Source organism: Arachis stenosperma, chromosome 1, assembly GCF_014773155.1.
Source record: "Arachis stenosperma cultivar V10309 chromosome 1, arast.V10309.gnm1.PFL2, whole genome shotgun sequence".
NCBI classification, from domain to species: domain Eukaryota; kingdom Viridiplantae; phylum Streptophyta; class Magnoliopsida; order Fabales; family Fabaceae; genus Arachis; species Arachis stenosperma.
Window position 1 is genome coordinate 59,234,849 of NC_080377.1, and position 26,133 is coordinate 59,260,981.

Consider the following 26,133-nt stretch of genomic DNA (forward strand, 5'->3'; position numbering starts at 1 on the left):
GTAATTTCAGGTTCATAAGGCAAGTATTGGATGGAAGAAATGAGGAGAAAAGCATGCAAGAGGGAGAACTCATGAAGAAATGAAGGAATCGTAAAGCTGTCAAGCCTGACCTCATGGCACTCAATCGACCATAACTTGAGCTACAGAGGTCTAAATGAGGCGGTTTTAGTTGCATTAGAAATCTAACATCTGGGGATTCGAAATGATATAAAATTTCATATTTTGTTTCGCGTATAGGGGCACGCACGCGCCATGTACGCGTGCGCACCAATGCTGCTCGTGGCCCACTAAAGTGAAATCGCCTCCAGCGATTTCTGAAGCACTTTGGGCCCAACCCAACTCATTTCCAATGCTATTTCATACAGAAATCAAGCTTGGGCAAGGGGGGAGCAATTGTTTGGTAGTATAGCATCATGTAGGTTAGTTTCTAGAGAGAGAAGCTCCCTCTTCTCTCTAGAATTAGGTTAGATTAGGTTAATCCATCTTAGATCTAGGCATGATTTCTTGATTTCATATTGTTTCCTTTACAATTTCTTGTTTCTACTACTCTATTTTTCTTAGTTCTCTTGTCAATTTTACTTTTATGTCTCTTTTGTGATGATGAACTCTTGTTGGATTTGGATTTTCTTTTAATGAAATTTAATGTTGATGTTTCTTTTATTGATGATTTGAGTTGTTGATTTATTTTTCTTGCAATTTGTAGTTGGTAGATTTTACTATTCTTGCACATTTACCATGCTTTCCATTTGTACCCACCAAGTGTTTGACAAAATGCTTGGTTGGGCTTTAGAGTAGTGATAAACCATTATTTTATGAGTTATATTGTGTTTAATTGAGTGATTTTGATAAATAAAAAAATCAAGAGGATAGATAAGGGGGGGGGGGGTTTTCCTACTAGACCTCTAAGAAACCTATTCTTAGCAACCTAGGTCACTGGAAGGGTTTTCCCTACTAGACCTTCAAAGAACCTGTCCTTGACAACCTAGATAAGAGGGATGAAAATTGAATCACTCAATTTTCTCCATGCAACCAGCGAAGCAAATCACTCACCTCACTTAATCACACAATAAAAACATGCTTAAAAGCAACTGAAATTTATTCATCAAAGTTATGTAAATTGTCTCACCTAAGGTGTTTAAATAGACCCCTAACAAACTAGCTAAAAGATAAGATAACTAATTTAAATCAGATTTGATCTTATTAGATTATATCAGAGTTGATTTAAATTTTAAAATCCTAAAGATATGATAACTAATTTAAATCAGATTTGATCTTAATTGATTAGATCAGATTTGATTTAAATTTAAAATTCCTAAAAATACTACTAAGCAAATCGGAAGTAAATCAAATCTTCCAACAAACTCTAACAGCAAAACAAATTAAAAATAAATTACTAAAATTCGAAAATTAATAAAAATTATGCCTCCCATTGAATTTGAAAAGCTTTATTGGACTTCTAGTTGTCCAGTCTTATCCCAATGGGCCTTATGAATTGTTGCCCTTTCAGCACCACTATTTTTGAGGCGGACTCTTGGTCTTCTTGATGTCCAAGACTGGCATGACACAATTTTTCTAGAATTTAGATCCTTGAATATGACAAGATTATCATTCCGTCTCTTAGCTCTAAGATGACGAAAATGCCCTCCTGACCACGTATCAGGTTTTATCAAGTCTTTCACCCACTTATTCATATAATTAGCATGATATTACAAGTCCTTCCTAAAATTGTTCTATTATTGAAAACTTGCTTCCTAAAGATCTTTTAATTGTATATTTTTATTCTCCTTTATACCATTCGATGCCGTGATCTGTGTGTTAAGTGTTTCAAGCTTCATAGGGCAGGAATGACTTAGAGAATGGAGAAGAAGCTTGCAAAATGGAGGAAGCTTGCAAAATTGAGGAGATGACCAGCGAGAAGTGACACGGCGCATGGCTCACGCGACTGCGCGAAATGGAGGAAAACGCAGTGACGCGCTTGCATGCCTGACGCAAACACGTGGATTGGAAGCTGCACGAGTGACGCGAATGCGTGGACGACGCGCACGCGTGGCACGGAAAAATGCTGAATGACGCAAACGTGTGGACGACGCGGTCGCATGATGTGCGCGATCTGCAAAATTTATAGGAATCGCTGGCATGGATTCTGGGCCGCGTTTTGACCCAGCTTTTGGCCCAGAAACGCAGATTAGAGCCAGGAAACATGCAGAGACAAAAGACAATTCACATTCCGCATAATTTCCAGTTTTAGTTTTTGGATCTAGAGAGAGAATTCTACCTCTTCCTCTAGGTTTTTTTTTTACATTCATAGTTTAGGATTTAAAGATTTCACTTTGGTTATTGAGAAGAGTCTACCTTCAAAATTGGTCATTCTAGTTTGTTTACTTACCTTTCACTTACTCTTTCATATCCTTAATTTGTCCAGAGTTACAATTGGATTATTTCTAGAGTTCATTAATACAAGACTATTTTTTTTAATTGATCTCTTTGATTATTGTTTATCATGTCTCTTTTTATTTCCCTTTTTAATTTTGTGAAGTCTACATTTATGATAATGGAGTAGTTTCCCAACTTGATTGGGAGTTGATTAAAAGGAGAACCTTGAGTTGGAATACTCAAGAGTTCAATTGTAATTGGTTCATTGTTGGTTGGCTTGTTAGTAACTAACTCTAATTCTTCCCAAGGGAAAGGATTAGGACTTGTGAATAGAAGTTGACTTTTAACTTGACTTTTCCTCATTCGTTGAGGGTTAACTAAGTAGAAACAACTACTAATTATTAATTGATCTTGAGAAAATTCAACAAGGATAGAACTTCCGATTAATCTTCTCCCGGTCAAGATTTTTATTTAAATTACATAAATTCTCTGATTTAATTTCCTGTTTATCAAACTCAAAACCATTTTAAAAAACCTCTGATTAATAAAATAGCACATCTTTCTGCAACTCGTTGGGAGATGACCTGGGATTCATACTCCCAGCATTTTAATTCTAATTTTGTGACAACTCTTTTCTAAATTGACAAGTGGATTTTTGCTGGTTAAGAGTTGTACTTGCAACGCTATTTTTCTTAATAATTCTTAATCTGCCAATTTCCGCCACGTCAAGTAGATTTTGAGCATTCTTGGCTTGAAAAGAGTAATTAGGTGATCTTGAGTCATGAAAACCCAACTAATGTTGGTGATCTAGAATTGTTAGTTAATATGATTTTCATTGACTCTAATCTTTTTGCTAATTCTATTAGTAAGTTGATTAGTACATTTGAATTGAGGTTAACTAGTCTTGTTTGACTTTCTCTCATGGAAGATAACTTATACCTTCTTCTAATGTTGGGGATGATAAAAAGAGATAAATTCTTGTTTATTATTGTGATATGATTGATTAGTCTTGTTTGACTTTCTCCCTATTTGTTGGAGTTGACTAGATAAGATGAATTAATCATTGTATGAGTAGGATATAAAGCCTATGATCTCAAACCTTGCCATGAATGTCTCTCTTTATTACTTGCTTTCTTTAATTTCTTGTTTGATTTACTCTTTTTGCCATTTTATAACAAAACCCCGTTGATCCCCGTAGTCAATAATTGATCACTTCATTGCAATTTCTTGTGAGACGATCCGGAGTCTAAATACTTCGGTTAATTCTTATTGGGGATTGTTAATTGTGACAACCAATATTTTTGTATGAAAGGATTATTGATTGGTTTGAAAAATATACTTTACAACGAGACTCCATTAGATAAATTCTAAACCGTCAAGAATTCGTTCATCAAAAACCTCAAATTTTAGAAATTAAATTATGAGTTAACAAAAATTATTGATATTTATTTATTATTTATATTTCAAAAAATTATCTTATAAAAGGATAATTAAACCTAAGTTATGAGATTTTGAGTTTTAAATCAGTTAACACCTATATAATTTTAATAGAAATTGGGTATTTTTTTATTTATGATTTGAAACTTTAGTAATTGAAAGATAATGAGAATTTTATATGCTTTAATTTGAATAGGTGATTTTGAACTTTATTTATATCCTAAACTTTATTTGAAAATTATTTGTAAGTCGAAGAATAATTAGTATTTTCAAAGCTAATTATATTGGGTTAAATTTGGTTTTAAATTATTACTCTACCTTTTTACTTTTATTAAAAATTCTTACTCTACACAAACCCTATTTCCACCCACACCACTCTAACCCTAACACAACACACATTCCTCCCAAACATTCCAAGAACTACCGCCACTACCCCCATACCTGAGAAAGAAAGAAAAAGAGAATAGAGGGAGAAACAGAGGGGGAAGAAGAAGAGAAAACGGAGGAGAAGAAGAGGACGGTGCTGGCGAGGCTGGGTGCCGCCGTCACCGTCGCCATCAAACCAGAGGATGAGAGAGAGAGAGAGAGAGAGAGAGAAAGAGTGTGACGTTGAGGGAGAGAGAAGGAGGGAGAGTGTTTAAGAGAGATGCCACTGTCGCACCAGTCACCGTTGCTACCGTCGACGGAAGTCATCACCAGAGCTCGTGTTGCCGTCAACGTTGCCAGCTCGCGCGCATGCGAGAGAGAGAGAGAGAGAGAGAGAGAGAGAGAGAGATGCGATAAAGTTCTGCTGCTACTACTGCCATGGCTGCCGCCCTTCCAGCTGCTGCCGTGATTGTTGCCACCGTGCATAGTCGCCGAGAGCTGCACTAACGATGCCAAAGTCAGTCGCCGGAGCAGCGGCTGCTTCATTCTTGGTTATTTTTTTGTGTGTAGTAAGTTGTTTTGCTTTGAAAATCCTTTTAGTAGCTGTTCTGTTATATGTTTCTAAGATTTTTGTGACGTTATTGCCATAGGGTTGAGTTTCGGTTATTGCATATCACGATTAAAGTTGCTGCAATTACTGTAAAGTAGTATGGAGCTGTGGTTGCAGCTACTGCTATTGTAGGCCGAAAGAATAAGGGTCTTGACGCATTTTGTAGCTTACGGGTTTTGACTATTTGAGGTAGGGGCTTTTTTTCTTAAAAAAATTATTTTATTACCAAGAATTGTTATAAGTTGATATTGATATGAAAAATATATTTTTATGATTACATGAGTTTTATTGATTGAAATGAGTTGTTTTGGATGAATGTAATTATTTGCCTGATTGATTTATTAACTGTTTGCGAAGGCTGGTATTTTGATTTATTGGTTGACTTTGTTGAACTAGTTTTCTTGAGGTATAGCTAAATGATTGGTTACTCTAATTTTAGTTATGTTCATTTCTTTGTTTTGGATGCTGGATTGCAATTGGTTTGATAATGTATATTTATTTGAGAATGTTTAGTTGGTTGTTGTTGAACTAGTCGCTTGATAGTTATATTAGTTTTTTGATTGTGTTGGAGTCACTGATTACTTGATTGAATTATTGATTGACTGAGCTGGAGTTGTGGTAGTTAATGAAAGCTTGATTTGGAATCAGAATTATGTGTTTATATTGAGAAATGATTTTATCTTAGAAATCTGATTTGTATGTTTATATTAAGGAATGACTTGGTTTTGAAACTAATAGAAAAGATTGAGAGATGGTTTGGATGGAACCCTTGAAGGGTGGTAAAGTTCAAATTTTAGGAGAGATGCTGTCGAAATTTTTATATACTTCAGTATAATTTGTAAACAAGACGATTTTTAAGTCTTCTGAAAGAGGTTTAAGTTTGAAATTGTTTTGAAGTTGCTTTGAAGGTTCCAAAAAATATTGCAAAAATTGGTGTTGGTTTTTAAGAAAAATTATTTGAGAGAAAGTATTATATGGTATGTAAACCCGTCTGTGTGAATTTTAGATTAAATGATAAATAAAGGCGATTCATGGCGTGATGTGAACTATATATATATATATATATATATATATATATATATATATATATATATATATATATATATATATATATTGTATTGAAAGTAAATATGCTAAGTATAATTTTGAATTGTGATAAATAAGAGTATAAAGACTTATAGTTTCGATTATGATCGTAAATTAAGTTTGATTATGATTATGAGTATGATTGATTGTGATTATTATTGAAATGCGATTGTGGCTTGGCAAGATCTGGGTGTTATCTCGCCTGCGTAGTGATGTGATATTGGTTCCGGACATGGTCGCTGGTCTTATCCCACTTGTTCCTGGTTATGGTGTGGTGTGAGGACGATGGTGTTGTCCCGCTCGCGGATAGGCAAGTTGAGGATGGAGGATTCCCTCTCTTGCTGTGACAAACAAGTTGAGGACGAAGGATTTTTTCTCTTGTTGTATTGTGGATGTGGGAAAGGTGGTAGGGCACTCTCCCTTGATTTATTTTCCCGCATTCTCTTTAATTATGATTATTAGAAGTGAAGAAGGTGGTAAGGCACTCTCCCTCGATTTATTTTCCCACAGTCTCGTTGATAGTGTTTTGTTGGAAGGTGGTAGGTCACTCTCCCTAAATTTATTCTTCCGCATTCTCTTTAATTGTGATTTGTTGGATTTAGAAAAGGTGGTAGGGCACTCTCTCTAGATTTATTCTCCTATAGTCTCGTTGATTGTGTTTTGTTGGATGTAGGGAAGGTGGTAGGACACTTTTCCTCGATTTATTCTCCTGGATTCTCTTTAATTGTGATTTGTTGGATGTGAAAAAGGTGGTAGTACACTAATTCCTAGATGTATTTTCCCCAGGTTTTCTCTCAGTCTACAAGGTGGTAGGGTACTAATCTCTCGATCTGTATGGCACGACCTCACATGAAAAAGTGGTAGGGCACTCTCTCTCAATTTATTCTCCCTGATGATTGCCTCCAGGAGAAGGTGGTATGGAACACTGCCTCAATTATATGCCTCATAGGGATACGCAACAGAGAGACTATATCTGGATTGGCTACTAGATGTGTCGGGTTCTGGTAGTTTAACTGACACGTGATCTCATGGCTAGTAAGAAAGGCATGCATCATATACATCTATGTAAAATGGTTTGAGTGTACATATTCTATTTGGTTTATATGAGCATTTCTGTTTATCTGCTAATTGCCATATTTGCTGCAATTGTCCTTGATTGTGTTTAAACTTCATTACTTGTGATTGTCACTGGTTGGTTCAAATTTTCGTGATTTGATTATGTGCTGGACCAGAAGCAGTGATTTGATTATATGTTAGGCCGGAGGCCATGATTTGATTATGTATTGGGCGGGAGACCATGATTTGATTGTATGTTGGGCCAGAGACCGTGATTTGATTATATATTAGGTTGGAGGCCATGATTTAATTGTGTTTGGGCCGGAAGTCGTAATTGGGTAAGTTCTATGTCTTGGTAAGTTTGGTGAGAATGGTTCTTTGGTATGTAGTGAAATATTTTGGATATTATGTTTTGATTGGCTTTTATAAATTTAAAATATGAATATGGATCTTGGATAACTAATTGTCAACTTTCGAAAATGTTCAAAAGACGAGCGATGATCACTGCGGTTGAAAACAAATTTCTTTTATATATCCTCTTATGACAATTCTAAACTTCTCTGGTGAGACTGTGTGGTTAGGTTCTCACTCCTACAGCCTTATCTTTTTCAGAAAACGGACGAGAAAGCTTATGAAGAGTTTTTTGTACTTTATGGCTATATTATCATTGATGTCTTTTGCGTCGCCTTTGTTATCAATATGTACATTTTGTAAAGAGGGATAGGAGTTGTGATTTTATGGCATGGTTATATATATATATATATATATATATATATATATATATATATATATATATATATATATATATATATTTGAATGTGAATGTAATATTCTTTGTGTATATATATTTGTATGTATGTGTGTACAAACAAAAAGCAAAATTATTTTCAATTTGTTAAAGAAAAGTCAATACGGTTTCGAGTTAAAGGCTCCTATTTTATTACTAAACATATGAATGTTGTCTTAATATCCTCACTATCAGAGTGGTGCAGCCAAAAGCGTGACATTCTAGTAGTAAGGATGTTACATTATGATATCAAAGTAGTCTTTCCTGTAGAGTTTGAGAAATGGACTGACTATGCTTCAATTCCATACTTTGAGCATCTGTCATGTAGTAGGTCTTGTTCGTATGACAAGAGTGAGAGATTTATGCATATGACGGTCTATTGATTAGTACCATTAGTCTATCGTTGCATACTTTATGGTATTAAATTTGGCCAACTTAACACTAATGATTTATGTATATGGGAACATTAATGGATTATCATAGACGAGATAGAAGTAATAGGTAATGCGACGTTATGCTACTTTTCAGGGATAGCTCGATTTCGAATCTTAATCCTTGCCTGTTTGTGACTTCATAATTTACATTGAAGTTCCTTCTCAAAAAATGATTTGATTATTTTCCAATCCTATTCCTTGTTTACATGTATCCTTACTTAATCTTATTTGTAGATTGCTACTTGAATTTCTAAAACATATGTCCTTGTCATTATACTTCTCTTCATGAATCTTATACTCTTTGATATGAGCTTGAGTTTGTGTTGATAAAACCAAGCGGTCCTTGAATCTTTGGAAACTTGCTATTGAATTGAGTTGCCTTCATTTACAAACTTGTATTTCTTTGAATATGTTGAAACTTGTTTTCATTTGGAAATATACATATGCCAAAACTTTTCTCTTTTCTCTAATGTGTTCAAAAGCAAAAGTGATGAAATTACGTAATATTTTTGTATATTATGTTAATTTTTAAGGACGAAAATTTTTATAAGTGGGGTCGGATGTAAGACCCCAGATTTTAGAAATTAAATTATGAGTTAGTTGAAATTATTGATATTTATTTATGATTAATATTTTCAGAAAATTATCTTATAAAAGGGTAGAAGAGAAGAAAAAAAGAAGAAGAACGATAAGTAGTAGAGATTGTAGATCCAAATCGTTAACGTTGAAGAATGTTTACATTGAAGAAGAGATTTACGTAATTCTATTACGTTAATAGGAGGGAGAGGGGGCGCGTGTGTATTTCATGTAACTTGGGAAGAGGGGAAGGTGGATTAACAAAAAAGTACTTGGATGACTTACTTAAATTTTTTATTTGAATGTGGAGCATTATTGTTTTTCGAATTGATTTTATATATATTTAATATTATTTTAATTTTGTCATTAGAATATATCGTAGTTATTAAATTCAGTTCGATAAGATCGGCTAAACTAAAAAATTTGATTATTTGGTCATCAATTTAGATTGATCATCATTTAAATTAATTAAGAAATTAATTCGGTCAAATTATATAAAAACGGGTAAAAATCGATTAAAATAGGATAAATTAATCCGATCAAATTCGGTAAAATCTAGCCAAACTAGACAAAGTTGTTATTTGTCATAGAAGATATTTTTGTGTCAAATATATTACATAAAAAGAAATAAATTATATTTACAAATTTAAATGAAAAATATTTTTATTGATTACAAGGTATTTTTATTTCCATGATTTTGATCTTTATTTTTTTAATACTTGAATAACTAATTAATGAGTTATTAAAATTTAAAAATAATAGTTAATTATTACAAATAAAACAAAAAAGAAATTTATTATAAAAATAAAAAATAAATTAAATTTTATATACTTATTAAATTATGGTTGGATCAGCTGATTTAATCTATGACCCATTGATTGAATAAGTGATTTATTGGCCTAATAATCTAACTTAGTCGATTATGGATTCGATCTTATAATTATATATTATATTATTGGCCAATAAATAAACACTTTTCATCGTATAATATAATTTATAACACACACATAATAACATAAAAATATCAAGTTTATTCACGAGTTAAAAAAACACACAACAGAACATTTGAATATCAAATTTATTTTTGAGTTATTATTATGAATTTCAATATGAGAAAGTTTAGGGTCAGCACTTTTATTAAAATTTGGCCAGCACTTAACCATCAAAAGAAAAATAAGTAATCCCACACCATTAGATATAATCTCACACCATTAAAAACATTCATGATGACTAATTGATGATTATAAATTACAAAATTTATTAATTTCCTAGTACTCTTTTTTAATATATACCTTACATTAAAATTTTTCTTTTATTTAAAAAGGCAACAAATATCAAACTCTTAATGTTTCAATCATAAATATGTTGATATCATATTAAAAAATTATTATGGTAACAATAACACTATTAGTAGATCAAACATCATTAATAGACTTGTATTAATATATGATTTTAAATTTTAAATTGCATATTCTATAATATTATTCTTTAATAAAAATACAGACGTTTTTGTTTTTGAGTTTTTCTAATATAGCTTCCTTAATTTTAAATTTCACCAAATCTTGTTAGTTGTAAAAGCAAATCAAATCCCTAGCTATTTGTTGGTAGCAATGTTTGATTTATAACCCCCACTTTGATGGTAGTTTTTTTGGTTTGTGGCTTTGTTAACGTTGATTTCTTAATTTAATGTCTAATTGGAGTTTGATTGGAGAGTTTTGTAAAAAAATTTCTTAGAGTCTGTGATACGGCTTTCGATGTCATAACTCGAAATTATTGTATATAATTCGACACTTTACGTTATAACTCGACGTTATATGTTATAATCAGACTCAATGGACTATATCTTAGAATAAAAACGTCCGACTAGGCATTATTACTCATTAAAATATAATAACTGCTCTTTAATTCAGATGATTAATAAAAACGTAACTGACTTATTTCACCTCACCTATAAAAATATGGTATTTTATCCTCAAAAGATACACTGAATACACAGTATTAACTTAAGCATCGGAGTGCCTTTTGCAGGTACACTCCCCCTTTGCTCATACTCACCCAAGGCGTGATATCTCTCTGGACAAAAGCTCGAATCTTTCAAGTCTATAGCTCGGCATTGAAGGAAACAACTCGGCATCGACTCTCAGAAACCGAGTTACGTCTAGGTTACGTACAGAAGAATAATTGGGGTCCACCGTGGGGTCTCGAAATAAACACCCTTCTTTCTATAGGCCTGTTTCCTTCCAATGGCTTCAAACTTACCTGCACCTCTGTAAACAAATGTCATATTTTAAATCATTAAGGCCCGAAAAAGACCGATCTATATCTATCATCTCTATTTGCCGATCTATATCTATTATCTCTAGTTGGCAATTTATATCTATCATCTTTATTTGCCGATCTATATCTATTATCTCTATTTGTAAATTTATATCTATTATCTCTATTTTTCTGATCTATATCTGTCATCTCTATTTGCCGATTTATATCTATTATCTCTATTTGCCAATTTATATCTGTTATATCTATTTTTTATCCATATCTATCATCTCTATTTGCCAATTTATATCTGTTATCTCTATTTGCCGATCTATATCTGTTATTTCTATTTTTTACTTTGTATCTATTATCTCTATTTGCCTATCTATATCTGTTATATCTATTTTCCAATCCATATCTATCATCTCTATTTGCCGATCTATATCTATTATCCTTATTTGCCGATCTATATTTATTATCTCTATTTTCCAATTTACATCTATTATCTTTATTTGCCGATCTATATCTGTTAATTCTATTTTCCGCTTTATATCTTTTATTTCTATTTGCCGATCTATATCTGTTATATCTACTTTTTGATCTATATCTATCATCTCTATTTCCCGATCTATATCTATTATTCCTATTTGCCATCTACATCTGTTATCTCTATTTTCCAACTTATATCTGTTATCCCTATTTGTCGATCTATATCTGTTATCTCTATTTGCCAATTTATATCTGTTATATCTATTTTTCAATTTATATGTTATATCTGTTGGCCGATCTATATTTGTCATCTCTATTTTCCAATTTATATCTGTTATCCCTATTTGTCGATCTATATCTTGCCAATTTATATCTGATATATCTATTTGCCAATCTATATCTGTTATCTCTAGTTTTCTAATTTATATCTATCATCTCTATTTTTCAATTTTTATCTGTTATCCCTATTTACCGATCTATATCTTGCCAATTTATATCTGATATATCTATTTGCCAATCTATATCTGTTATCTCTATTTTTCTGATCTATATCTGTCATCTCTATTTCTCAATTTATATATGTTATCTCTATTTGCCAATTTATATCTGTTATATCTATTTTCCGATCCATATCTATCAGCATCTCTATTTACCGATTTATTTTCTGTTATCTCTATTCGCCGATCTATACCTGTTATATTTATTTTCTGATCCATATCTATTATCTCTATTTGTCGATTTATATCTGTTATTTCTATTTTTCTGATTTGTATCTGTTATCACTATTTACCGACCTTTATCTATTTTTCTATTTTCAAATCTATATCCATTATCTCTGTCTTCAGATTTATATCAATCATTATACGAGCTATATCAAGCATTATCGTTTCTATATCAATCATTATCAGTCATTGTCAAATTTATATCAACTATCATCAAATCTATATCAACTATCTTCTGAACTATGACTATCAATAATCCTCAATCAATCACATATCATACAAGCATCAACACTTATCCATTCGCGATAATTCTTCAATTCAAAGTTGCATCGTTTACACATGTGCCATCAAACTCAATCTTCAATCAAATCACCAAACAAAGGTGAACTAACGCAATATTCTCGCCCAACTAATTCATTTTTATCAAAATCGTCTCAGCAAATATTCAAATTAACTATTCAGTTCCATGAAAAACCCTAACCGTTGAATCTATTAAATCAATGGTTCAAAATTACATTGAAAAAAACCAAAGGCACAATCAATGACAAATACTACTACACTTTCCAATACACGTTAACTTCAAACAACGTCTAAATTCAAAAGATTTTATTCCTTATCTTAATAAAGCATCTTGAACTGGGGGCTCTAAGGCTAATCCAATAGCCGAGTTATGAACTCACTCAATGGCCGACTTATGATCCATTAAAAGCTCAACCTGCTTCATTAAAACGTATTCCCAAGCTAAGTTTGGGGGCTATGATACGGCCATTACAAAGCCGATGTCATAACTCGCCATTATATACAATAACTCGGCGTTATACGTTACAATAAGACTCAACGGACTACATCCTGGAATAAAAACGTCCGACCAGACATTATCACTCATTAAAATCTAATAACTACTCTTCAATTTAGATGATCAACAGAAATGTAACTGACCTATTTCACCTCATCTATAAAGGTATGGTATTTTATCCTCAAAAGATACACTAAATATACAGTACTAACTAAGCATCGGAGTGCCTTTTGCAGGTATACTCCCCGTTTGCTCATACTCTCCCGAGACGTGATATCTCTCTGGACAAAAACTCGGATCTTTCAGATCTATAGCTCGGTATTAAAGGAAACAATTCGACGTCGACTCTCAGAAATCGAGTTACGCCCAAGTTACATACATAAGAACTGTTTAATTTTTGAATTTGTTAGTGTTAGATTGAGAATTTTGTTGGGTTTGATCAATGCAAATTATGGTGTCGCCGTGTTGGTAAGTATTTGGAAATTTGATTTATTGATTTTATTATAAATTGATAGAATAGTTTAGTGATCAACTGCTACATAATATTTCATTTCTTTATAATTGTATTTGTATAAAAATACTATTGTTATTAATTAATTATGTATTTAAAATATTTTTAATTAATAAAACAAAAATAATATGTGCTGTTTATTAGAAAAATACTAATATCAAAATAATCTCTATTTTTAATTTTTTATAGAAAGGGTGTGCTTAGCAAAAATTATTAGTTAAATAATCGCAGAAAGAAAGAAAGGTGGTTGCTTAGTTGCTACGCTCACAGAAACTCGATAACTTACGGTTCATTATTACATTCAATATACGGTTCATTTTGTACACCGGTTCTCATCCTCTACTTTCTTCTTGTCCATTTGCCAAGCCCACCGTATATTATATGTGGACCACTTTTTTGTTCGTATATAATCATATATTATTTCCTCATTATTTAGCACTTAAATAAACCCATAACCATATGATTTAATAATTAAGTTTTCAACTTTATAAAGATTACAAGGAAGGCGTCATAAGATACCGCACATGTATTTTTTGTGTGGATAGAGATCGTCTACTTGTTCAAAAGAATAAAGTTTATTATACGTTTATTTCATTTAAAATACTTAGTGTATACATATAAAATGGCACATGCAAATAACAAGGTTCATTTGAAATACACTATATAAACTATAATTAAAGAGGCAAAATCCATCGTCATGACGATTAAGCCTAGCTAGTATAGCGCTGGCTTAAAGTTTATCTCATGTATAATATAAATAAATAATGACAAATGACCTACCAACTTGCAAATATAATCATGATCATGCATTAAAAATTGAAACTAAACCAACATAAACTAAACAAGTTGTTGTATAAATATATATTACACGTTTAAAGGCTCAACAATTAACTGTACGAAACAAATCTAATAATCCTTAAAACTTGGGGCACCCTTTATACATAAATAGAATTTGGTTCATAATAACATTACGGACATATATATAAAATTTTTAAAATTATGTTAATTTTGTTCGATATTACAGATTATAATATAAATAATTTATAAAATCAAACTATTTTTATAAAAGAATAGTAGAAAATAAAGTCTTTAGCTACCATTAGAAAATTAGTTATTACAGACGGATATTTTTGATAGATTTTATCCTACGAAAATACAGACGGAATTTAAGAGAGATTTTTTGTCAGAAATAAAAAAACGAATTAGCATAAATTACAGACAAAAAAAATTCGTCGATAATTCTATCGCAAAAATGAATTTTTTTGTGAAAAATAATTACCAACGGAAAATCCGTCTGTTATTAAATAAATAGAACGTTGCATTTTATTAAATTATTATAGATAGAAAATCTGTTTGTAATTTAAAATATTCCGTCGGAAAGATTGAAATAAGGGTTTTGCTTTAAGTGTGTCTCCTCATTTCACATGATGCCTATCCGTGCCTCCACACCCCTCTCTTCCAAACGCTCCATCGGCGGCGCCTCTCCACCTTGCATCGCCGTTGCACTGAACTTCCATCACACCGAAGCTCCGTCACACCCCTCCCGGCTCTTCTTTTGGTGTTGCTCGAGTCGCTTCGTATCGAACCCTAATGTGCAGAAATCGCTCCGTTTCAATCTCGCCTCAGCTGTGCAGGTAACCCTAATCTCTTCCACACTTTTATCACTCTTCCTATTCGCTCCTACACTGACGCCAGCCTCTCCTCCTGTTTGACATTTTCCGTCAAGCTTTTCTACATCTCATCCGATTCACCGCCTCTCCTCGAACTTTGCAGCGTGCTGTCGTCGTTCTAGTCTTGGAATGGTTTATATGGTCCAGTTCTTATTGTTTTTGCTATCCTTTTACGCATGCATAGCTATTTTGCTTTATTTTTCTTTTGCTTTGTTTCTTTCTTTCTTTCTCCTTCATTTTCCTTCTCGCACTTCTGGATCTGCTACTTGTAGCGACCCTCAGTTTTAAAAATATAAATATAAATAAGTTATAATTTATTTTATAAAATTAGAATTTTTTATTTTTAGAAAAATTATTTTTATTATCAGTAATTAAACTAATTTTATAATAATTTTAATTTAATCAAATTCATATTATTATTATTATTATTATTATTATTATTATTATTATTATTATTATTATTATTATTATTTCTAGTATTATTATTACTATTATTAATTATGAAGCATGAAAATCAAAGGCGATGTTGATTTTACATTAACTTACATATATATTAGTAATATCATTATGCATTAGGTTATATATATATATTGTAAGCCATATATATTAAAAAGAAAGCCAAAGCGGCGTGTTTAACATACATATATAGATGATTAGCGTATGCGAGAGGAAAAAAAGAAAGAAAATGGCGAGAGAATTGGTTAGTTTTGGAAAAAGATTTAGTATTAGTATTTATTTGATTTTGAAATAGTTTGTTACTGGAAATGATTTGAATGATTGAAAGATGTTTGGTTTGGTAGTTGGGACCCTTGAAGGGTAGCAAAAATTCGAGTTTTAGAGGAGATACTGCCAAAATTTCTATAAGAATTAGAGTTTTGATTTGAAGTGTTATTTAAAAAAAAGGGATTATTATGTGGCTTGTGTATTTGAGACTATTTGTTGACCCTCTATCGCAAGATATGACTGGACACTTTAACTCCCTAGATTCCCCCATTGGCATGCATATATATATATATATATATATATATATATATATTGAATATTATATTTGAGTTTGGAGTTTAACTCCATGGAATACTATATTATTGAGCTTGGAGTGTGACTCCATGGAATATTATATTTGAGCTTGGAGTTTGACTCCATGGAATATTATTGAGCTTGGGGATGCGCGCACAGAGGGACTGTCCAATGGTTAACTACCAGGACTTGTCGGGTTGGCTGTATAATCGACAGATGAGACTCATCAGCTATAGGACAGGCATGCATCATATGCATTTGTATGTATTGCTCGAGTTTGAATTTGTTTTGGTTTGCCTAACTGCTAAATTGACATTAACTGCTATCTGATTTATGTGCTGTAACTGTTATCTATACCTGTGTTTTCCTTGCTTGAATTGTACGTGTATGTTTTCTGAGAAACCCCTCTTGGTGGAGGTGTGAAGAGGGTTGTCCTACGGCAGATTAAGAGGATTAGAAGCGACAGAAAGTAGAATGTTAGGTTAAATTTAGATTCAGAACTTGAATACTTTAGATAACTTACCTAATTCTGGTTTAGTTGAATCCTTAAGGTGAAGTCTGAGTGTCGAAGTTCTAGGAATGCCTCTGGCTTTCCCGGGACTTTTTATATTAACTATGCGGGCATCTTTACCATACTGAGAACCTCCGGTTCTCATCCTATACAATGTTGTTTTTCAGATGCAGGTCGAGAGACACCTCGTTGAGCATCTGGGTATCCTCCTTACGAGCGAAGAACTATCTTTTGGATTGTCATATTTTGTTTTAGGCTATGTGATGAGCGGATAATTTATACGCTTTTTGGCATTGTTTTCATATAGTTTTTAATAAGTTCAAGCTACTTTTAGGGATGTTTTCATTAGTTTTTATGTTAAATTCACATTTCTGGACTTCACTATGAGTTTGTGTGTTTTTCTGTGATTTCAGGTAATTTCTGGCTGAAATTGAGGGATTTGAGCAAAACTCTGAAAAAGGCTGACAAAAGGACTGCTGATGCTGTTGGAATCTGACCTCCCTGCACTCGAAATGGATTTTCTGGAGCTACAGAACTCCAATTGGCGCGCTCTCAACGGCGTTGGAAAGTAGACATCCAGGGCTTTCCAGAAATATATAATAGTCCATACTTTATTCGAAGAATGACGACGTAACTTGGCGTTGAACGCCAAGTTCATGCTGCTGTCTGGAGTTAAACGCCAGAAAAACGTCATGATCCAGAAGTTGAACGCCCAAAACACGTCATAACTCGGAGTTCAACTCCAAGAGAAGCCTCAGCTCGTGGATTGATCAAGCTCAGCCCAAACATACACCAAGTGGGCCCCGGAAGTGGATTTATGCATCAATTACTTACTCATGTAAACCCTAGGAGCTAGTTTATTATAAATAGGATGAATTACTAATGTATTAGATATCTTTGGTCTCAGTTTTGTTTTATTCTTCATCCTAAGAGACTATTGATCACGTTTTAGGGGGCTGGCTATTCGGCCATGCCTGAACCTCTTTCACTTATGTATTTTCAACGGTGGAGTTTCTGCACACCATAGATTAAGGGTGTGGAGCTCTGCTGTACCTCAAGTATTAATGAAGTTCTATTTTCTTTTATTCAAATCTCTCTTATTCTTATTCCAAGATATTCATTCGCACCCAAGAACATGATGAATGTAATGAGTAAATAACCCTCATTATTATTCTCACTGATGAACGCGCGTGATTGACAACCACTTCCGTTCTACATGCAACAGAGCTTGAATGTGTATCTCTTAGATTCCCCAACAGAATCTTCGTGGTATAAGCTAGATAGATGGCGGCATTTATGAGGATCCGGAAAGTCCAACCTTGTCTATGGTGTTCCGAGTAGGATCCTGGGAATCCGGAAAGTCTCACCTTGTCTGTGGTATTCCGAGTAGGATTCCGGTAATGAATGACTGTGACGTGCTTCAAACTTGCAAGTGCTGGGCGTTAGTGACAGACGCAAAAGAATCAAGGGATTCTATTCCAGTAGGCGCGGGAACCAACCAGTGATTAGCCGTACTGTGACAGAGTGCGTGAGCATTAGTTTTCACTGCGAGGATGGGATGTAGTCATCAACCATGGGTGATGCCTCCAGATGATTAGCTGTGCGAGTGACAGCCGCATAGGATATTTTCCCGAGAGGATTGAAAGTAGCCACCGCTGATGGTGAACCCCTATACAAAGCTTGCCATGGAAAGGAGTAAGAAGGATTGAATAGAAGCAGCGGGAGGGCAGGCGTCCTTGAGCCATGCAACATCTTCATACGCTTAACTGAAATTCCTACCAATGAATCTGCATAAGTATTCTATCCCTTTTCTTATTTCTAATCTTTATTTCTATTTTCGAACCCATAAATAATGTTTAATCTGCCTAACTGAGATTTACAAGGTGACCATAGCTTGCTTCATACCAACAATCTCTGTGGATTCGACCCTTACTCACGTAAGGTATTACTTGGACGACCCAGTACACTTGCTGGTTAGTTGAACGGAGTTGTGAAAATAAACAGTGCCATAAGAGTATACAAAAGAATATATGGATCACAATTTCGTCCACCAAGTTTTTGGCGCCGTTGCCGGGGATTGTTCGAGTATGGACAACTGACGGTTCATCTTGTTGCTCAGATTAGGTAATTTTCTTTTCAAAAATCTTTTTCAAAATTTTTCTTTTTTTTTATTTTTCGTTTTTCAAAACTTTATTTTCGAAAAAAATTTAATAAAAATACAAAAAAAATCATAAAATCATAAAATCCAAAAATATTTTGTGTTTCTTGTTTGAATCTTGTGTTAATTTTTAAAGTTTGGTGTCAATTGCATGTTTTTAAAAATTTTTCTTGCATTTTTCGAAAATCCATGCATTCATAGTGTTCTTCATGATCTTCAAGTTGTTCTTGACAAGTCTTCTTGTTTGATCTTGATGATTTCTTGTTTTGTATTGTTTGTTGTTTTTCATGTGCATTTTTGCATTCATATTTTCCATGCATTAAAGATTTCTAAGTTTGGTGTCTTGCATGTTTTCTTTGCATCAAAAATTTTTCAAAATTATGTTCTTGATGTTCATCATGATCTTCAAAGTGTTCTTGGTGTTCATCTTAACATTCATAGCATTCTTGCATGCATTCATTGTTTTGATCCAAAAATTTCATGCATAAAGTATTTTTGTTGTTTTTCTCTTTCATAATTAAAAATTCAAAAATCAAAAAAATATCTTTTCCTTATTTCCCTCCAAATTTTCGAAATTTTGGGTTGACTTGGTCAAAAATTTTCAAAATTAGTTGTTTCTTACAAGTCAAGTCAAAATTTCAATTTTAAAAATCTTATCTTTTCAAAATCTTTTTCAAAAATCATATCTTTTTCATTTTTTTTATTTTTCGAAAAATTTCAAAAATCTTTTTCAAATTATTTTCAAAATCTTTTTCTTATCTTTATATGTAATTTTCGAAAATTCACTAATAATTAATGTGATTGGTTCAAAAATTTGAAGTTTGTTACTTTCTAGTTAAGAAAGGTTCAATCTTTAAGTTCTAGAATCTTATCTTGTAGTTTCTTGTTAGTGAAGTAAATAATTTCAAAATTTTTTAAAATTAAATTTTTTTTTCAAAATATCTTTTTCAAATATATCTTTTTATCTTTTAATCTTATCTTGGTCAAAAAAATTTTATCTTTTTCAAAATTTGATTTAAAAATATCTTATCTAACTTACTATCTTCTTATCTTTTTCAAATTTAATTTCAAATCCTTTTCAATCAACTAACTAACTTCTTGTTTGTTTCTTATCTTTTTCAAAACCACCTAACTACTTTTCCCTCTTCTATTTTCGAAAATATCTCTCTCTTTTTCAAAAATTCTTTTTAATTAATTAATTGTTTCATGTTTAAATTTTAATTACATTTTATCTCTAATTTTCGAAAAATACTAACCCCTTTTTCAAAAATTATTTTCGAAATTCTCTCCCTCTCTTTTCTTCTTCTATTTAATTATTTAATTACTAACACTTCTCTTCACCTCTCTTCATCTAAAATCCGAACCTCCTTCTTCTTTATTATACCCCTTTCTTTTTCTACTAACATAAAGGAATCTCTATACTGTGACATAGAGGATTCCTCTTTCTTTTCTTGTTTTCTTCTCTTTCATATGAGCAGGAACAGGGATAAAGGCACTCTTGTTGAAATTGATCCAGAACCTGAAAAGACTCTGAAGAGAAAATTAAGAGAAGCTAAATTACAACAATCCAGAAGAAACCTTCTTGAAATTTTCGAACAAGAGAAAGAGATGGCAGACGGAAATAATAATAATAATGCAAGGAGAATGCTTGGTGACTTCACAAAGCCAACATCCAAGTTTGATGGAAGAAGCATCTCCATTCCTGCCATTGGAGCCAATAACTTTGAGCTTAAGCCTCAACTAGTTGCTTTAATGCAACAAAACTGCAAGTTTTATGGACTTCCATCTGAAGATCCTTATCAGTTTTTAATTGAGTTCTTGCAGATCTGTGAGACTGTAAAGACAAATGGAGTTGATCCTGAAGTCTACAGACTCATGCTTTTCCCTTTTGCTGTAAGAGACAGAGCTAGAGTATGGTTGGATTCACAACCCAAGGACAGCCTGGACTCATGGGATAAGCTGGTTACTGCCTTCTTGGATAAATTCTTTCCTCCTCAAAAGCTGAGCAAGCTGAGAGTGGATGTTCAAACCTTCAAACAAAAAGATGGTGAATCCCTCTATGAAGCTTGGGAAAGATACAAGCAGCTGACCAAAAGATGTCCATCTGACATGTTTTCAGAATGGACCATATTAGATATATTCTATTATGGTCTCTCTGAATTTTCGAAAATGTCATTGGACCATTCTGCAGGTGGATCTATTCACCTGAAGAAAATGCCTGGAGAGGCTCAGGAACTCATTGACATGGTTGCAAACAACCAGTTTATGTACACCTCTGAGAGGAATTCCGTGAATAATGGGGTACCTCAGAAGAAAGGAGTTCTTGAAATTGATGCTCTAAATGCCATATTGGCTCAGAACAAAATGTTGACTCAACAGGTGATGAGCGGATAATTTATACGCTTTTTGGCATTGTTTTTAGTATGTTTTTGATAGTTTTAGTTTAGTTTTTATTATATTTTTATTAGTTTTTAGTTAAAATTCACTTTTCTGGACTTTACTATGAGTTTGTGTGTTTTTCTGTGATTTCAGGTATTTTCTGGCTGAAATTGAGGGACCTGAGCAAAAATCTGATTCAGAGACTGAAAAGGACTGCCGATGCTGTTGGATTCTGACCTCCCTGCACTCGAAGTGGATTTTCTGGAGCTACAGAAGCCCAATTGGCGCGCTCTCAACGGCGTTGGAAAGTAGACATCCTGGGCTTTCCAGCAATATATAATAGTCCATACTTTGCCCAAGATTTGATGGCCCAAACCGGCGTTCAAAGTCACCTACAGAAATTCCAGTGTTAAACGCCGGAACTGGCACCTAAATGGGAGTTAAACGCCCAAACTGGCATAAAAGCTGGCGTTTAACTCCAGAAAAAGTCTCTACACGAAATTCCTTCATTGCTCAGCCCAAGCACACACCAAGTGGGCCCGGAAGTGGATTTTTATGTCATTTACTCATTTCTGTACACCTTAGGCTACTAGTTTTCTATAAGTAGGACCTTGTACTATTGTATTTGATATCTTGGTAGCTATCTTTGAGTTTTATGCTATCTTAGATCATTGGGAGGCTGGCCATTCGGCCATGCCTAGACCTTATGCTTATGTATTTTCAACGGTGGAGTTTCTACACACCATAGATTAAGGTGTGGAGCTCTGCTGTATCTCGAGTATTAATGCAAGTACTATTGTTCTTCCATTCAATTCCGCTTGTTCTTGTTCTAAGATATCACTTGTTCTTCAACTTGATGAATGTGATGATCCGTGACACTCATCATCATTCTCACTCATGAACAAGGTGACTGACAACCATTCTTGTTCTACAAGCATCTGAGGCTTAGTGAATATCTCTTGGATTCTTTAATCGGAATCTTCGTGGTATAGGCAGGACCTGATGGCGGCATTCAAGAGAATCCGGAAGGTCTAAACCTTGTCTGTGGTATTCTGAGTAGGATTCAATGATTGAATGACTGTGACGTGCTTCAAACCTGTAACCTACTGGGCGTTAGTGACAGACGCAAAAGAGTTATTCTATTCCGGTAGGGGAGGGAACCAAACCGGTGATTGGCCGCACTGTGACAGAGTGTAAGAGCATTAGCTTTCACTGCGCGGATGGGAGGTAGCTGCTGACAACAATGAAACCCTACACGAGCTTGCCATGGAAAGGAGTAAGAAGGATTGGATGAAGACAGTAGGAAAGCAGAGAGACGGAAGGGAAGGCATCTTCATGCGCTTATCTGAAGTTCCTACCAATGAATTACATAAGTATCTCTATCTTTATCTTTATGTTATTTTCGTTCATCACCATTATACATTTGAGTCTGCCTGACTGAGATTTACAAGATGACCATAGCTTGCTTCATACCACCAATCTCCGTGGGATCGACCCTTACTCGCGTAAGGTATTACTTGGACGACCCAGTGCACTTGCTGGTTAGTTGTGCGAAGTTGTAGTGATCACAATTTCGTGCACCAAGTTTTTGGCGCCGTTGCCGGGGATTGTTCTTGTGTATGGACAACTGACGGTTCATCTTGTTGCTTAGATTAGGTATTTTTCTTCAGAGTTCTTAAGAATGAATTCTAGTGTTTCAAGGTGATGTTCTTATCATCACCAAGGCTGATTGATTCTCATCAATTTAGCTCTTGAATGCAATGTCCTGCTGAAGCTTAGCCGGCCATGTCTAATTCCTTTAGACTAAAGCTTTAGACTAACATTGCATGATTCCTGGAATTCTCATTAAGAATTTTGATACCTTTATTTTCCTTTTCACTTAATGTTCGAAAAAAAGCCAAAAAAATTACAAAATCATAAAATCCAAAAATATTTCTTGTTTGAGTCTAGAGTCTCATCTTAAGTTTGGTGTCAATTGCATGTTTCTGTTCTTCTTGCATTTTTCGAATTTTTTGCATGTGTCTTAATTAATCTTCAAGTTGTTCTTGATGATTTTCTTGTTTTGATCTTTGAATTCTATTGACTTGAGTGTTTTGTTGTTTCTTATATGCATTCTCATGTAGTTAGTGTCAATAGTATACAAACTGCTAAGTTTGGTGTCTTGCATGCATTGTTATTTGATTCTTGTTGCATTTTGATTATTAAAAATCCAAAAATATTTTTAATTTGTGTCTTTTCAAGTCAATAATACAAAGAATTGAAGATTCAGAACATACTGCAGAGGAATTACACAGAAAAAGCTGAGCAGTCAAAAATGCCCAGTGAAGAAGGCAGACTGGCGTTTAAACGCCAGCCAGGGTGCCTGGTTGGGCGTTAAACGCCCAAAAGGGTAGTAGTTTGGGCGTTAAACGCCAGAATGTGCACCATTCTGGGCGTTTAACGCCAGGATGGCAAAGGGGGAAGATTTTGTTTTCAAAATCAATTTTTTTTCAAGTTTTCAAAGTTTTTCAAAATCAAATCTTTTTCAAATCATATCTTTTCAATCAAATGTTTTCAAAATCAATTTCTTTCCTTTTTCAAAGATACTTACTAACAATTAATGATTTGATTGAACATTTTTTGCCTATTCTGTTAAGGAAGGTTTTATGTTTGATTCATATCTTTTCTTGTTAGGCAAGTCATTAATTCTTAAAATCATATCTTTTCAAATTATTTTCAAATAAAATCTTTTAAAATTGTTTTCAAATCATATCCTCTCAATCACATCTTTTTAAAACCATAACTTTTCAATCAAATCTTTTTAATCACATCTTTTTCAAAATAGTTTTCAATCAAATCTTTTTGATTTCTAATTTCAAAATCTTTTTCAAAAATCACTTGATTTCTTTTCCACTCTTATTTTCGAAAATCAATTAAGTGTTTTCAAAATGTTTTCAAAATCTTTTACTTAAATTTTCGAAAATTACTTCCCTTCTTCTCACATCCTTCTATTTTTGGACTAACTCTATTCCTTAATGCAAAATTCGAACTCCATCTTCTTTGATAAGTTCGAATTTTCTACTTCTGTCTTCTACTTTTCTTTTCCTCTGACACCTCAAGGAATCTCTATACTGTGACATAGAGGATTCCATATTTTCTTGTTTTCTTCTCTTTCATATGAGCAGGAGCAAAGACAAAGGCATTCTTGTTGAAGCTGACCCTGAAAGGACCTTGAAGCGAAAGCTAAAGAGAAGCCAAAGCACAACTCTCTTTAGAGGACCTGACCGAATTCTTCAAAGAGGAAGAAGACATGGCAGCTGAAAACAACAACAATGCAAACAATGCAAGGAAGGTGCTGGGTGACTTTACTGCACCTACTCCTGATTTCTATGGGAGAAGCATCTCTATCCCTGCCATTAGAGCAAACAACTTTGAGCTTAAGCCTCAATTAGTTTCTCTAATGCAACAGAATTGCAAGTTCCATGGACTTCCAATGGAAGATCCTCATCAGTTCTTAGCTGAATTCTTGCAAATCTGTGACACAGTCAAGACTAATGGGGTTGACCCTGAGGTCTATAGACTGATGCTATTCCCTTTTGCTGTAAGAGACAGAGCTAGATTATGGTTGGATTCTCAACCTAAAGAAAGCCTGGACTCTTGGGAAAAGCTAGTCAATGCCTTCTTGGCAAAGTTCTTTCCACCTCAAAAATTGAGTAAGCTTAGAGTGGAAGTCCAAACCTTCAGACAGAAGGATGGAGAATCCCTCTATGAAGCTTGGGAAAGATACAAACAATTAATCAAAAAATGTCCTTCTGACATGCTTTCTGAATGGAGCATCATAGGTATTTTCTATGATGGTCTCTCTGAACTGTCCAAGATGTCTTTGGATAGCTCTGCTGGAGGATCTCTTCATCTGAAGAAGACGCCTACAGAGGCTCAAGAGCTAATTGAAATGGTTGCAAATAACCAATTCATGTACACTTCTGAAAGGAATCCTGTGAATAATGGGACTAATCAGAAGAAAGGAGTTCTTGAGATTGACACTCTGAACGCCATCTTGGCTCAGAATAAAATATTGACTCAACAAGTCAATTTGATTTCTCAAAGTCTGTCTGGAATGCAAAATGCACCAAGCAGTACTAAGGATGCTTCATCTGAGGAAGAAGCTTATGATCCTGAGAACCCTTCAATGGAAGAGGTGAATTACCTAGGAGAACCCTATGGAAACACCTATAACTCTTCATGGAGAAATCACCCAAATCTCTCATGGAAGAATCAAGAGAGACCTCAACAAGGTTTCAATAACAATAATGGTGGAAGAAACAGGTTTAGCAATAGCAAGCCTTTTCCATCATCTTCTCAGCAACAGACAGAGAGTTCTAAGCAGAATACTTCTGACTTAGCAACAATGGTCTCTGATCTAATAAAAACCACTCAAAGTTTCATGAATGAAACAAGGTCCTCCATCAGAAATTTGGAAGGACAAGTGGGTCAGCTGAGCAAGAAAGTTACTGAACTCCCTCCTAGCACTCTCCCAAGTAATACAGAAGAAAATCCAAAAGGAGAGTGCAAAGCCATAGACATGGCCGAATATGGAGAGGAAAGAGAGGAGGAGGACGCCACTGAGGAAGACCTCAGTGGGCGTGTACCAATCTCCTCTGAGTTCCTCAATGAGGAACAATGGGAATCTGAGGCTCAAAATGAGACCATAGAGATTCCATTGGACTTACTACTGCCATTCATGAGCTCTGATGAGTATTCTTCCTCTGAAGAGGATGAGTATGTCACTGAAGAGCAAGTTGCTAAATACCTTGGAGCAATCATGAAGCTAAATGACAAGTTATTTGGAAATGAGACTTGGGAGGATGAACCACCTTTGCTCACCAAAGAACTGGATGACTTGTCTAGGCAGAAACTGCC

The 26,133-nt window shown here is 33.8% G+C and overlaps 1 non-coding gene across 1 annotated transcript; it reads right to left on the reverse strand.

Moving 5' to 3' along the window:
• Positions 1-24,928: 24,928 nt before the first annotated feature.
• On the reverse strand, positions 24,929-25,036 carry LOC130952943 (small nucleolar RNA R71). The gene has a single exon (XR_009075121.1). It is a non-coding gene; the product is annotated as a small nucleolar RNA R71 (small nucleolar RNA).
• Between the last annotated feature and the right edge of the window lie 1,097 nt (positions 25,037-26,133).